At 41.6% G+C, this 15,412-nt stretch overlaps 1 protein-coding gene across 3 annotated transcripts in view; it reads left to right on the top strand.

Annotated features, from left to right (window-relative positions):
* The window catches only part of ACSL3 (acyl-CoA synthetase long chain family member 3), a 50,858-nt gene that overhangs the window by 997 nt on the left and 34,449 nt on the right, over positions 1-15,412 (top strand). For all 3 annotated transcript variants that reach the window (XM_030954200.1, XM_030954199.1, XM_030954201.1), the window contains exon 2: positions 14,190-14,293. The gene's annotated coding sequence lies outside the window, so the exon portion shown is untranslated. The remainder of the gene's footprint in view (positions 1-14,189; positions 14,294-15,412) is intronic.

Below are 15,412 nucleotides of genomic sequence, written 5' to 3'. Positions count from 1 at the left end.
TGTGCAGCAGCTGCTATGTAATCTTTTATTTATTGTAAAGTATTACTGCATTTTGTTTAGGAGTATCAGATTCTCTAGTTTAGCACTTTTTTTTTTGGCCTGTCAAATGGGTTTGATAACACCAGGCGTGAAATTCCTGTGTTTGAGTAGTGTCCGTTTTCAAGTGGTGTTATCAGTACAGAATTAATGAGAAAGAGTAATACCAATGATAACAGGTTTTGGTTACTTTAAAAAGTCTGTTAAGGGTAAGGGCAGTCATTTTTACTCAAAATGCAAAAATTTGAGTTCACATGAAATTTGTTTGGTTTTTTTTTGTCTTGTTATTGTTTTAAGCATCATGTAAAGAAAAACATGAAATGAAACCAACAGCCTTAATGTGATTTCTGACTGGTTACATTCTGCTCTTGATACAGTCTTTCTCCAGAGTGGATTGCCATCTCATTGTGCAAAAATTCACTGCGGCTTCTGATTTTTACTTCCTGGGGCTAAAAAAACAGAAGCATGAAATAATAGGTGTGTTATCAGGTCTTAACTGTATCCTAAGAGGAAGGTAATCTTCTGGGTGCATTCATAAGACTTTGTATTCATTACTGTCTGCAGCACTTCTCATACTATTTGTTCAGTGTGCTTTGAAAAGTTAAGGAAAGACATTTTTAAACTTGGTAATTCTTCCCTGACCTGTAGATTTATGCCTCAGGAATGGCTGAAACTAAGCATTGTGACTTACAGACCTGTTTTTGTTTGTAGTTGTTCAGCATGTTTGTTATTGTTGGTCCCGAGAAACGGGAGGTAGGTTCAGGTTTAACGTTTGTTTGTTCAGTGTTGATGGCTGGCTGACAAACTTCATTTAGTCTGAGGGAGCTGCTGCTCGGCGTGGTGAAAAATTTCGAAACTTGTAAATCTGTGGTATGGATCTGGTCCCTCTTGGCTCACTGACTTAATTCTGCAGTAGTCTCTTTGACCTGCAATAAGCTGGCACTTGCTTCTGAGTGTTTGTGCTGTCTTCAAATGTCCTATTCTACTCAAGTCAGGATGCAGGTTATAAATTTCAGCCTCAGTTTTATTCTTTATATTTCACAGCAGTGGGATGTTTTGAGAAGCTCTTGATTACAGCTGTGGACAAGGGGTAGACTCTCCATAGCTGTGCACCTGAGTGCTGTGGGGCTTTGATAAAAGCATTATTAATGGCCTAAAAAGAGGTGTGAGGACTGTGGTGTGTAGAATCTGGTTCCCCTTTTCAGAAGTGTTTATGGATGGTTTCCATCTTCCCTGCTCCATCTCTTTTGCTTGGAGAATCCTCAGTATGTAAGGACACTAAGTAGGGCTTGTTGAGCTGACTGTGCTGGTGTGAGTAATTTCTCACTTTTGACACTTCTCAAAACCCAAGATGTGGTTTAGCCAGAAACCTCAGAAATCAGAATGGTGTTTATTGTAAAACTGTTAATCTCTGAAGAACTAACGGAGTTGTCTTCATGTTTGGCTTAAAGCATGGTGTGCTTTTGCTGAACTGGGGCGCATTTAAGCCACTGTTTTCCCCAGCCCCCATTCAGTGCTGATTGTAGGGCTTTCATTCTTCCTTTCTGTAGACCAATGAATGGTTTGAGCCATTGAGTCATACTAAAGACCCAATTTTTTTGAATGGATTGTCAAGACTTCTGGAACAAACATAGCACATGGCTCAGGACAAAATTCAAAAGAACTATGGATAAAGTGTTCTTGCTAAAGGAGATCCAGCTATGGATTAAATTTCCAGAAAGTAGCAGGAAGAACTGAATCCTGAATTGTTTAGCAGTCTACATTTTCTTTTAAAATACTTGTTCCAGTGGGAGAGTAACTAAACCTGTCCTGACAGCCAACTGCTACTTACTGCCATGGTGACAAATCCAAAAAATCATGCAGTCTGATGCTGCAGTGTTCCTTGGACCTTAAAAACTGGGCTCAGGTGGCCTGAATTCCACTGCAGGCCCTTTTCCCAGTCAATGGAGAATTCTAGGTGGTTCTGAAAAGCAATTCAGAGAATTTACATAAGACACTGAGTGGGGAGCTGCCTGAAAGCCAGCTAATAAGAAATAGGAGGCAGAAGGATTTATGTGGAATTTAGGCCATCTGAATATGGCCCTAAGAGGCGACTTAGTCCTACTAAGTAAGGTGCATTAATACTAAGAGGACTTGGCTTCGATTTCCATCCGTTTCATCTGCTGCCGATTACTAAGCAAATTTACCATTTAAGCAGCTCCTTAGGGGTGGGTGGGGGCTTCTGGCTCTGTCCCTGTCAGGAGTGACGCCTGCACCAGCACAGCCTGTTCTGGGGCAGCCCAGCTGAGAGGGCTCTGGGGTCATGGTGGCCAGTGAGCTGAGCACAGCCAGTAGGTCAGGTGAGACAGTGATCCCATTCCATTTGGCACTTGTTAGACCACATCCAGAATAGAGCATCCAGTTGTGCTCCCCTCCCTGGGTCGAGGGAAATGTTGATAAAGTGGAGTGAGTTCAGTGGACAGCTGCCAAGATTGGCTGGAGTTGTGAGCTTTTGCTTTGTGAGGGGAACTGTGCCTGTTGTTAAGCCTAGAGAAGAAAAGGCTTGGGGGGCCTTTCCAGCACCTGTGTTGAAGGTTTTCAAGAGAGTGAAGCCAAGTTCTTCACAGTGGTGCATGGTGGGAAGAGCAGAGATAGCAGCTGTGAATTGTAGTCACAGAGGTCTGTGTCCATAAGGTATTTTTCACCCAGAGGCGTGTCAAGTGGTGGGACTTGGTAGCCCAGAGACCTCCTGCAGATTCCTTCTGTGGAAGTTTTCAAAATCCAGCTGGGTAAAGCCCTGAGAAAGCAGGTGTGATTTCATAGCTGACTCTGCTTTGAGCTTGAGGTTGTACCAGAGTCCCCCTGATGTCCTTTTCCACCTGAATTATCCCATGGCTCTATGTAGTGTCTGCCGACAGAGCAGTTGCAGTGGAAGGTTGTGAGCCAGCTTATTTAGGGCTGCGTGTGGTCTGGCAGTGCAGGTTTACATGTCAGGCTTGAAGCAGTATAGCAAGCACTCAAGCCAGTCCTAGGCTGTTCTCAATGGCAGGACTGTATTTGTTTAATTATGCAGTTAGAGTTGGAAGAACCTGCTCTTCATCCTGAGGGCCTGGTCTACATCAGGGCTTGCCATGTAGTAAAGCCTGAGGGGCTCTCAGGATTCAGTACTCAGCTGCAAGATACAGTTTGGGATCGAATGATTTTGAGTCTGTTGAAGGAAATAATGTAGACAAGGCCATATCCTAAACACACCTCCTGAATAGCTATTCTGAAATACTGGGTGAGGGCAGGAGTACAACTCTGAAGGAAACTCCAATCTTATTCTGTATTTCCTTGTGAATCAATTAGAGAAAAGTTTTTCACAATTCAAAATGGTTTGAATCAACTCAGTTCAAAACTTGCAAGAGTCTTTTACTGATCCCTGGGAAGGAATCCTCACCCATGTGTCCTCTCATTCCTTAAGTGAGCCTGCAGCTCATGGGAAGTCAAGGTGCTGACTTCAGGTGTCTGTAATCCCCAAGGAGGAGGTGGCAATTTGTCACCACCTGTGCATTGGGACGTTGTCTTTCCCTCAGTGTTCATGAGCTTTGTTAATTACAAAAATGTGCTAGTTAATTACCATATCTGAAACGGGACAAGCTGGCTTCTCAGTCTGATGAGTTTCCTGAAAAGCAGGGAAGATAAGATTATTGAAGTTACTGGCTTATGGATTTTCACTGCTGATGTTGAAAACAGCAAGAGCAAGCTGCAAACCTTCTCCCGTTGCACTATAAAACTGGAAATCTAGTGCATTGCTTTTTTGAGCTGTGTAAATATCCTTACCTTGAATGCTTGTATCTATTGGATGAAACCAGTATGAGACCTGGAAGGGGAAAACAGATAGTGAAGATTAGAAGTGACTTGCTGAAGCAGCAGAGTGGCACTAGTGCAGTACTGCCATATTCAGTCCCCATCTATTTGCTGTGTGACATTCCTGCCGGTAGAACATTCTCTCCTGAGATAATTTCATAAAGATACTGCAAACTGAAAACTGTGTAAAAAAGCTTCTTCTGCGTCTTTAGAGGCAAGACTTCTGCCTTTACCTTACTGCTCTCCAGGACAGGGCATGGAGCATCCCTCATTTTGTTCAGGGTAGCTGCTCAGACATGTGGGAAGCCTTGGCCATCCTCAGGAAGGTTTTCCATGGGTGCTGTGCTGCTTGAGCAGTTAGTGCAGTGCCATACATCAGTGTGCATGCTGATGTAAGGTCTGTTAATCAGACATACAGTAACATTTCTACCAGCCAAAGTAAAGACAGTCTGTGAAACTGAGTGTGGTCTGCAGTAATTTCACCAAACCATTATTAAAATCAATGTTTATGAGCTCATTCTGTGAGAACCCATGAAAACTGGAAAGTGGAGCATCTGCGGTTAACTTAGAACTTAGATGAGTTGATTATTTGTGTTTGGTAAAGAAGTATATGTGGTTGATTTGAGTATATGGGTATGGAGAAAGGCAGAAGGGAACAGAAGAAGCAGGAGGCGATGGCTTGCAGGAGGATTTAAGTGGTTATGTAGAGAAACATCTGGGTTTTTATGTCTGCAGATTCTGTGAGGATTTTTGTTTGTGAGTGCTGAAGAGAGGTAAAGGCAGCAGGCACCCAGGGGAGACAGCTGTCCCAGGAGTGCTCAGGCAGGGAGCTTGGTGATCTTTGTGGCAAACTGGGTTTGGTCTGTCCCATTGTAAGTCCACAAATGACTTGTAAAGCCCTGGTAACAGAACTTTCCAGGCATTTAGAGCTGCAGTTTAATTGTCCTGATGAAGTATTGCTGCACTGCATTGTTCTAGAGAAACTGTGAATAGAGAAATGCTTTTCCTAATGGATAACTTTGAGATGCATAGAAAACATTTTCCAGTTCTGCAATGCTGAAAACTGTGTAGATTTTATTTTTTCACCTTTCTTGAGGGTGCTTGTGGAGATTCTTACCTGCTTTTCTTCCAATCTGCACCAAAGGCTTAACGTGGTAACATCCAGTACTTTCAAGAACAAGGTACAAATCCACTTCCCAGCAGGGCTGTGTGCTCATGTGTGAACGTCCAGGTCACCAAGCCAAGGCTGTTAGTGGGTGTTGGAAGGTGGGGTGAGGGTTTTTGATTGGGAAAGCTAGGTAAAACAGATGCTCCAAAAAATTTAAATCTTTAATTTGCTAATAAAATCAGTTATAGTTAAGAAAAAATATAGTCCTCTGCCCAAATCCTGTGTTACACAGTCACAAATGCAGTTGTGGCCAGGTCAGCTTGTGAAAGGACTGACACATCTGCTACCCTGACTTGTTTTTTTGTGCATCTGTAACATCTTAGATGTATACATCTAAGATAACAGATTCTAAGAGTACAGTGGTTGAAACTGCATATATTTTAATTACATCATTAGCTTAATATTTCATGATTCTTTGGGGAATTTTTTTAAAAAGCAAGATGTATTTCTCTTGTTTGAAATGCTAGTGGATCATAAAACATTTGAAATATTTATATTATTCTTCTAGAAATGTTTAATAGTCTATTCTGGACTTCCAGCTTGTCAGATTGTATTAATCTAATGCTGACGTCTGTATAAGACAGAAAATAATTTTTCCTGAGAATATTCACAAAATTCCTACAAATGGCATTGCTACTGTGGCACCTTTCTTTTTAAAAAAGGTCAGTGCTCTTGAAGCTTAGCAGTGAAGGCTCTACCCAGCCACATACCTCAATTTTGGTCATGTTTACATAATCAGAGTCTAAGGGTGTGTTTGATTTCCCTGAAGAGAAAAACAGGATTCTCTTCTACCCAAACCTCCCTCTACCTACGCAGTATTTGTGTACTGATTCTGAGCCACTGACTTGAGTGATCTCCTGGGAGGATGAGGAGTTCCTTCCTCACCTTCATCCCATTCTGTGGGCACTGGATATTGTCCTCTGATTGTCACCACCTGTGTTTGTAAGTTTTGTTTTTAAGGGTGACACATAAGGACTTGGAGCTGAGAACCACACTTGTGTAATGCTGCTTCTCAGAGAATAAAATGGCTTCTAATTTAATGAGGCCTTGTTCCCTGTTTGCTTTGAGTTATGCAATTGTGGAGCATGTTCATGACTGATCCTGCCTTGCTTTGCTTACGAAAGGAAGAGTGATAAAAAGAGAGAAAAGGATATTTGTTCCAGTGTGATGGAGAGAGGTTGTCCTGATACTCTGTTATTTCTAAAGCTAGAAAATAGGATGATGACTCAAATAAGCAGGATAGACTTCTTTATGCCGTGTTTAAATAAATTATAGTGCTGGATTTTGAGCAAAAGAGTAATTTTTCCCCAACCAGTATAGATATAAAATGTAGATCAAGTAGCTCTTTAGGAAAACACTGAATTTGAAATATTTTCTTTTTCCTTGGCTGTTTCTTTATTTTGTAGTACCATATTCCCCACTGTCCTTGGAACTTTAGAGCAGCCAAGAGAAATAAAACCCATACAAAGCAGTTTGCAGAGAAACAGCCTACTTGTCTTTCTGTAGCTCAGCCTTTTGTGACTTCCCATCCGTCACCCCAGAACTTGTTGAATGCAAAATGTGCTGTCTGTCCATGATTAGATGGAGGAGTGAGGCCAAAGCATTAGCCAAAATCATCTTTGGTAGTTTTCCCCAGATTTCATCAAGTGCTTAATTGGTCGATGGTTTGGCCATGGTTTCCAGGGTTTCCAGTTCCTTTTGGCAATTTGGTGTTTATGGTGCTATACTTGTATCCATAGGAAATATTTGTTGAAGTCCCATTTCTGCTGATTGTGGGTGCAGCATTTCTCGTGTCTTATAAATTGATTCAGTTTAGTTGGAGTTTTTTGAAATCTGAAGTTAAATAAGTGAAGTTATTTTTTAGCATTAGGTCCTAAATAATGCTAGGAGGGAGGCAGTTTCTGGCCATTGCAGGACAATAGTTGGACCTATACCCCAAATCTTATGCAAAGTATTTCTGTTAAGCCAGTTTAAGAGTCAGGCTTAATCATCTGTAAACCTGGGTGTTTAGGATGTGGGGTTTCACAGACACCACTGAAAGCAATCTAAGAAGCAGATAACTCTGGTTTTGAGAATAGGTTTATAACCTGTGGCAGAGGTAAAGTTACCAAAAGTGAAAATTACATATTCCCAGACCTTGGAGCAAATTTCATTTCTCTCTTTGTATTTGTGCTCAGGAAAAGCTCCACAGGTTATTTTTTGCATTTATATTGCTGCTGGAGTGAAACACTGCTTTTGAGATGTCTTGTTAGTCCTTATAGAGAGATTCAGTCTACAAGCTCTGAAACTCCCAATGACTCTTGTGTGAGGATTGGTTTGAGACAAGACTTGTTAGGGCTGTGATTTTTATAAATTGCATTCCTGTTGTTTTTCTGCAGTGTGGCTTGAGGGGGATCTCTTCATTGTACCAAGAGTGAGTGTTGGATAACACAATCTGAACCATGCACATGGGTTGGGAGTAGTAGTGTTTCCTTAATAAGGTGGTGAAGGACTTGTGACTTCCATTGCAGGCCAGAGGAGAGGGGTTGTTCCTATTCTGGAGGTTGGGGCACTACAGTGGGAAGTGTGGGGTATGAGAAAAGTAGATATTTTTGTGGGATGTACTTAATTCCAATTATTTTGACAGTAAATCTCTCTAGATGACTGGACACAATGATGGTGTTTAAAAAAAATAACAAACCAAATCTAGCAAAGCCCCAAATAATTGGAACCTGAGAATGTATTTATCCTTCAAAAGAGAAAGTGTATTAAAAATGTCACCAGCTAATGTCATTTAGCCTTTCAAATTAAATGGTGAAACATCCCACTTTATCACTTTGATAACTTAGGCCATACTGTGGTTATCCTTCTTGCTTTGAAATGTATTGTAAAATTCTCTTATATGTATTGTTCATCTGGTGTTTTTCTTGTGAGAAATTTGTCTAAAGACTTGGAATTTTCACACTTTTTCTTGTGAAATCTATATCTTCTATTTTGTTCTCTCAGATTTGTTTTGTTACCTGATATTCATCTGCTTCTTGTTTTTCAGGAGCTTCTGGTGTAAGGTTATCAAATCCCCCAACATTTGAACTGAACTGTGCAGTTCTTTTGATGTTAATTAGTAGCTATAGGTAGGCAGTTCTGATGAAGCAATTGCATTGTGAAACCTGTAGAGACTTGTAGGCTTGGCTAATGTTCTGTTTGGAGGGAAGGGGAACACAATCCAGGATGAGAGGGCTGTCTGGACAGGAGCCACAGGAGTGAGGTCAGCAGGACTGAGCAGTAACTGGGGAAAGGGGATTCTGGCAGGGGGCTCATGGCCACCCACCCATGACCACCTACTGAAATCAGACCCTGACTCCAGTGCAGAGAAGGGCTGGGCATGTGGACTAATGAGCAAGGAGTGGTGAGAGAGGTAACTAGTGAACAGGGGTTTGAGTACTAGTTAGTGAGAAGGCTGTGTATTTGTAACACTGATGCCCTTGGTGTAACTAGTGTCAAGTTTTGCTGACTTTGTGGGGTTACACGGGGATCCCTGCTTTGTGCAAACTAGAATAAATCAAATATCTCATCTTGGTGTGTGAATTGACACTGCACACCAGGGAATGAGCCAGCGTCAGGGTCAACACTTATCCCTAACAAAATCTCATCAAATGGAGGAGATATGTTAAAGGAAGAAGGCAAAGACAACATAAATATACAGGCTTACCAGATTTTGGACCTGGCCAAAGTTCGTTGGAAAATGAATATAGGATAATGGATTATAATTTTTATTGTGACACTACATGAGCTCAAATTCATCTAAAAGTAAATAAGAACAATTTTCTGCATGTGTAGCTTCTGCTGGAGAAAAAAATACCAAAGCACCTTTACAGTTAAAAATATGTGGGATTGTTTTGTTAATTTTTTTTTGTCCTGATCTAATGAATACATGACTAGGATGCAGTGCAAACCACATTGAATGTATGGCAGTAGACCATCTATTTTTGTTCTATTTTCTAAGAAACAAACAAGCCAGAACCGTTCATGCCTTAGCGTTTCAGATTTCCCAGAAATTGGAGAGCTGATCTTAGGCTGTGTTTTGTAGTAGAAAACAGCACATGAAACCATTCTGGTGAGTCCTTTGGATTGGGATGGAGAGCAGAGTCTGCCTCCCAGTGGAAGCACTTAGGGCAATTGTCTTAAACGAGCCGGAAAATGACTGTAGGAATTTGGAGTGATAAGCTGGCAGTGATAACTCAGCTGTTACACCACTTCTTCAGTAGGCAAAGGTTACTGCTGAAGCTTCAGGCTTATTTTTATGCAGACTCTTCTCATACTGTATGTGCTGTGGTGTTGATGTTCTTGCTAATGTGCTCTTCCACGTTTAATTTGTGTCCGTGGTTTGAAAATCTAGCAGTATGCTGGGGAAATTGGTGGTTTCATCTCTCTCTTAACAGTGAATTGGCAGATGCCAAAGTTCCTCTGAGGCCTTCTCCACTAGTAAGATACTTTACCCATTAGTTTCCTTTTTTCTCTGTCACAAATATGAAAACATTTAATTTAGTTTGGCATTAAATGCATTTCTTAAATGCTCTAATAATTGCTTGTGAAAAGGAATGGAAGCAGTGTATTGACAATGTCTGGTAAAGTGCCTGAAATGAGTTAAGACACTTGTTTGCCATGAAGTGTCACGTATGTAGTGGGAGGGGAAGAATATGAAAAATGGAGCAGCACTGGATTATGTTCTGGCATAGCTGTTACTTTGTTACATGATTTTAAGGATGTGTTTTTAGCACAGTTCTTTTTGGAAGTGCTTTCAGGTTTGCTGACAAAGTTGTCACATTAGAGCTGTGTTTTATTGTTCTTATTAGTAAAGATGTATTTGTCAATACACTAGATATCCATACTGTCTTGGATAAGTAAAAAAAAAACCCTTATTTAAGGAAAAGAAGTTTTAAAATGTTTTAAATAGAAAAAAATCTATGATGCAGTGTTACAATGAGGCTTGCATTTTTAGTTTATTTTATTGGAAGGGTGTTCATGTTGTGGGTCAGGGTAGCTTTAGGAGTGTTTAATTATTGTTCCTGGAGCTTGTTAGTGTTGAACTCACTTTGATTTAGTTTTATTTTTCACCTGGAACGAAGGTTTGAACTTAAGTTTGTAGCCTGTGCAGTCAGACTGTGCGTTGGAGACCTGTAGCTTTTTTGTGGGGGAAATAAATCTGTTTGTCTGTTTTGTTTGTCTGCTTTGTGGTGTCACTTTAGCTTTCAGTTTCTTATAAATGTCACTTTGTTTCGTTAGGAAGCAGAGGAGAAATGTACAAACCTTGCTGTCCTGCAGTGTGCAGTGATATTTCAAACAGTGGGGCTTGGGTGTACCTAAAGAGGTTGATGTCAAATAGAAGTTTTTAATACCCACTTACCATTACCTTTTTAGAACAGCTGGATATACTAAGGTTGTATTTTAGAGAAAGCACAGTTCTGTGCCCTCAAGATGTGTCAGTTCCGTCTGTCTAGTTTAGTTCTGTGTTTCTGCATTTGTTTGCCTGTTGTCTGCCAACACTAGGTGTGATTTTTTTTGCCCCACTTGATGTAAATTAATCTACTAAGAGGAAAATGAATCTTTTCTAGATAATAAAACTTCTTCCTTTGTATCAAAATTTAGTTAATACCATAGAGACTGTCTCTCTAGGGTAGAAGGACTTCTTTGGTTCTTGTAATTCCTACCTTTGTAGTATCTTGGTGTTTATCAAGGACATAATAATTTATTAATCTTAATAACATGCCTTCTGGCTGCTTCCTAAGGAGATAGGAGTATAATTTTACAAACGTAGCATTGACATGTGAAGGACATAAATTAAACCCCTTTGTATTTACAGGATGTGTATTAGCCCATACCCAAAGTTTAAAGGTATTTAAGCTTGTAGCACTTGAAACCCCCAAGGCTGAGCTCCTATAAAAGTAAGCAGTGAGATCATGAGTAGGAGAGCAGCAGGTTAATCCCCAGCCTGCAGCTCTGCCGTGATCCCGGAGCAGCGTGCTGTGACACCCGTGTCACAGGGTGTCCTTCCTGCTGTCCCTGTGCTGAGCCTGCTTCATCCACAGCCCAGTGGGATTTCCTGTGCGGCTCCCCGGCCAGGCTCCTTCCCTCTGCTCCCCGGGTTTTGCCTTGTCAGTAACTCCTGTCAGTTCATGGTTACTCCGTTTGCCATAGCAGAAGAATAACATCTTTTGTAGTGCTAATTTTCTGTTGATTTAGGTGATTGCAGTGACTCATGGTAGGTTCAAACTGAAGTTGATACAAAGGAAAATCCACCATTCCACCCTGAGAAGGAGAGGGTTTAAACTGGATCAACAAGCTAACTGACTCACTCCAACCACACAGGCACTTGTATGTTGGTACAATGGAGGGCAAGAGTGGAATTACCTTTTGGAGATGAACAGTCTGTTTTTATTAGCAGCCCAGCATTAAATCTGCCTGAGCCACACTGAAATCACAGCCTCGGGCTGTGCAGTTCATGCGCACATCCTTTGCTGCCCCAGCAGTGTGTTAAACTCCTACCTGGGAGCTGGTTTGTTCCAGGTCATGGTGCCTGTTCCCTGCTGCTCTGTGTGCCCCCTGTGCTGTTCAGAGCCACGCTCCTGCAGAGCAGTGCCCGAGGCTCCCTCAGGACTGGAGCCGAGTTGTAGACGTGCTTGTGCTGAAGCCTTGAGTGGGTTGAGTTGTGGAAGCAGGAGTGGGAGTGCTGTGCTGGCTCTGGCCATCTGCCAGCCTTGTGCTCCCTGGCAGAGTGAGGGGAAACATTTAAAGAGCCTTAGGGTTCACCCAGGCTTGTGCTAGAGGTGGGTTACAGCTGGAGGCTGCAGATGATCTGAATAAGGTAGCTCAGAATTACCCTATGTGTCCTTATTCTCTCAATGTCCTGAAGATCTGCTTCCTTTTGAGAGCAGAGACATAATCAATAGCAATGTTGGTGTCCCACCATCCCTCTTTCTGTGTGAGACCACAGCAGTTCACAGAATGTGGAGCAGCAGGGAGGCCAAAGTCCATGAGAGACAGGCTGTCTCCTGTCCAGGCCTGGGAGTGAGACATCAGGGGCTGCAGTTGATGTGGGAATTAGTTTCATTCTTGTGTGCTTGAAAGAGTTTCAGGAGAACCTCTGGCTTAGTGCACACCTGGGTTACAGCCCTGCAGTCCTCTTGTAGATCTCTCTGTAGCAGAGGCTGTGGCAAGCCCTGTGTGGTCATGTGGAGCTGTTGAGGAAGGTCCTGCTGGGCTGGTTCCCAGTGGATGGGGGCTCCTGGGGGTCAGAGTGCTGAGCAGAGCTTTTCCTCATTGTTGAAAGCAGATGTCCTTTGGGACAGAGCCATGGACCTGTTCCCAGCCTGACTGCAGAGAGGCACTCCTGTTCGTAACAGGGTCCAGGTCTGCCTGGAGAAAGGGTCTGGGGATGTTTGGGAGGCTCATCGAAGGTCTCCCTTGGGCTAGAAGTGATGCTGAGACCCAGCAGCAGCCTGGAAAAGGGTGACTGGGAGGGGTCAGAGGCTGGAAAATCAGCAAGCAGGGGACAAGGACAGCGTGTGCACTTGTGTGGAAACCACAGGGCCTGGGAGAGAGGGGTCTGCCAGGATGGCCTGGAGGGTGCTGGGCCCTGGAGAGCAGTGAAGGGTGGGCTGGGGAGGTGAGGTGTGTCCTTGTGCCCACGATGCTGTTGGTTCCAATTTGGGAGGATGTGCTGAGGACCAACTCCTCTCCAGGAACCCAAAGCATCGATTTCCAGCATTCCATAGGGCTTGCTGGGATTTCTATCCTCTCTGTTTCAAGAAAAATGTGAAAACACCTGTGCTGTACCTGTGAAGAGCATCTGTTTTCAAATAGAACTGTCCCTTAAACCCATATTGCAAAGGAGACCTTCCCCTTAGATAGGTGCATGTTTGGGATTCTCCTCTGCCCTGTTCATTGCCTCAGGCCCTCCTTGCTTCACAGTCCAGGGAGTTGGCTTGTGAAGCATTGGCTGTTGTGTCTGTGCACATTTAGTATTTTTAAATCAGTGATTGGGATTTCTTTCTTATTGGTCTTTTTTTTGTAAAATAAAGGCTTACTTGCTGAGTGTTAGTAAATATGACAGCTCTTGAGTGCATTCCAGATGTAGTAAAAGCCTGCCTCTTCAGGGTTGTTAATGTTACTTTTTAAGTCCAGATATAAACTAATATAGGCTATTTTTTGGTACAGTTTAAAGTATTAAGGGCTTTGTTACATTGTCTTGAGAAGTCCTATTGTTATATTCTGTAGTCAAGAGATTGGGCAGTACATGAAGATACTCTGTTATTTTGTCTGTTAAAGCCTAACCCAGTGAATAACATTTTTATCCTTTCAGTGAATGTTAATAAAGGGGGGGGGGGTTCGCAAGATTCACTGATAAAAGAAATTTAATATGTATTTATACAACTATAAATTGTTGACCAAAATGGTTTTTTTTTTTGCAAGAGTATCTTGGAGTCTCTGGGTTGGAATGTGTGAACCCATGGAGGTCAAAAACCAGGGCAGTGAGCACCCTGGGTGCTCACCTCAAGCAGCAAATAGTTAATCCACTGAAACTGGAAAAGATTATCTTTAAGAACTGTGTAAATAGTAATGTTTGCAGAAAGGTAATAGGTACAAAATGTTTACATTTGCCTATTTTATATGTGATTTGCTGGCAGAGGTTTTCAAGACTTCTTTCTGCAAAGGACAATAAATAAAACTTAGATGTATAGTAGAGCAAAGTTAGTAAATACAATTATTACTGTTTTATTAAGTCTTTTTGTAAAGTGTTCAAGAATATTTTATTACTCAGGCTGAAGTGCATTCTCTGTGTGGGTGGATACACAAAGACAGGTCTGTTTTTTTCCTGCCCCAAATGGTAGAAGCAGTGTACACTGAAAGGCACTGGGGAGTTAGAATTTCTCAGGGAGACAAGTGCCATGAGCTCCTGAGTGCAGCCACCTTGATTGTACAGGACTCGAGTCTGAGCAGTGGCTGTGCTGTGTGTCACATCTGGCTTTGTGATAACTTGTGTGCAGTGGGCATGGACTCTGAGGTGATACAGTGCAGTATCAGATGAGAAAAAGGTTTTATTTATTACAAAATACAAGTGAAAAGAAATGGAGGATGTGTTTTATAATTGCCATATTTAATGGGAATTTTCCATTTTTAGATTTCATGCAGTTGCCTGTGACAGCTCCTGTTGAGTAAACTGAGACTGGAACATCTTGTATCAGCTCTTGTACCTGTACCTGCCACGATGAGAAGTTGCATAAGGTTCCTTTTTTTCTTGTTAATTCATGCTTTTATTGTCGTGTAATTGTTATAAGCAGGTCAATTAGTAAACACATTCCTTGAAGGATTTTTTTCTTTGTCATCGAACAAAAGTTCTCTTCTGAAACTAAAGGGTATAACAGTATTAGTATAAGTAGTATGTCAGGCCAAATCACTGATTATGTATTAAGAAGGATCAGTCCTGAAAAGTCCTGGTTTATTTCTCCAGACTCATGAATGGGTGTGCTGGTTGCTGCTTCTTTTTGTTATTGAAAAAGTGTGTCAAACTTAATTTATGGTCTTGCTCTTTCCCATTTGGTGACTACCAGACTAAACATGAATTACATGTAACTGAACAGCTCTCATGCATGTCCAGAACCCTTTGCTTGAGCAGATTTTGTCTAAGTTATATTCTTGTTTAAATTGCTGGCCCTTTCATCCAGGATTTCACTTCCCAACCTTTCCTGCATCACTAGTCAGGGTCTGAGCGCTGAATCCTCAAAAACCCCAGCAGGATTATGTGAAACCAGGATGGACTCATGTTCTGTAAGAACCTGAGTGTTTACAGCTGATCTGCAGGCCAAACCACTGAGTTAGAATATTACCACATGTCATGTGTTTTTGTCAGTGATTAAGCAGGAGCTACCTAAGAACAAAATTCCAGTGCTGAAAATGCAGTGAACTTTCCCACTGTGCCATAGTCTCATACTTGCAAAAACTGCTTAGGATCATGTCCTCTGCTTTCTGTTCCCTGCCCCAGAATGCTGGGTTACACTCTTTTTATAGTCAGAAGCAGTCATCTACTTCCAAAATTGAAAACTACAACATATTGTACTTCAATTACATGTTAAAACCATGTATAGTATTTCACTAAACTTTTCAAAGTTTTCGTTTTTGTTGGGTACTACTTTTTTCTTTTTAAGGCAGAATATTAAGCAACAAACATTGCTTCCCTTTTAGGCCTTTCAGATTTGATATAACCTTGAAAATTTCACTAAAACTTCTAATTTTTAGATTAGTTCTGCAGGTTGATTTTTAATACTGCATTTTCATTTTGAGTTTTTAAAATAGCATACATTAAAGGTTTGAAATAATAATTGTTACAGAGAAGAATGCATGAGC

The sequence above is a fragment of the Camarhynchus parvulus genome, chromosome 9 (assembly GCF_901933205.1).
Source record: "Camarhynchus parvulus chromosome 9, STF_HiC, whole genome shotgun sequence".
Taxonomy (NCBI): Eukaryota; Metazoa; Chordata; class Aves; order Passeriformes; family Thraupidae; genus Camarhynchus; species Camarhynchus parvulus.
The sequence above is the reverse complement of the archived record's forward strand: the minus strand, read 5'-3'. Positions and strand labels throughout refer to the sequence as shown.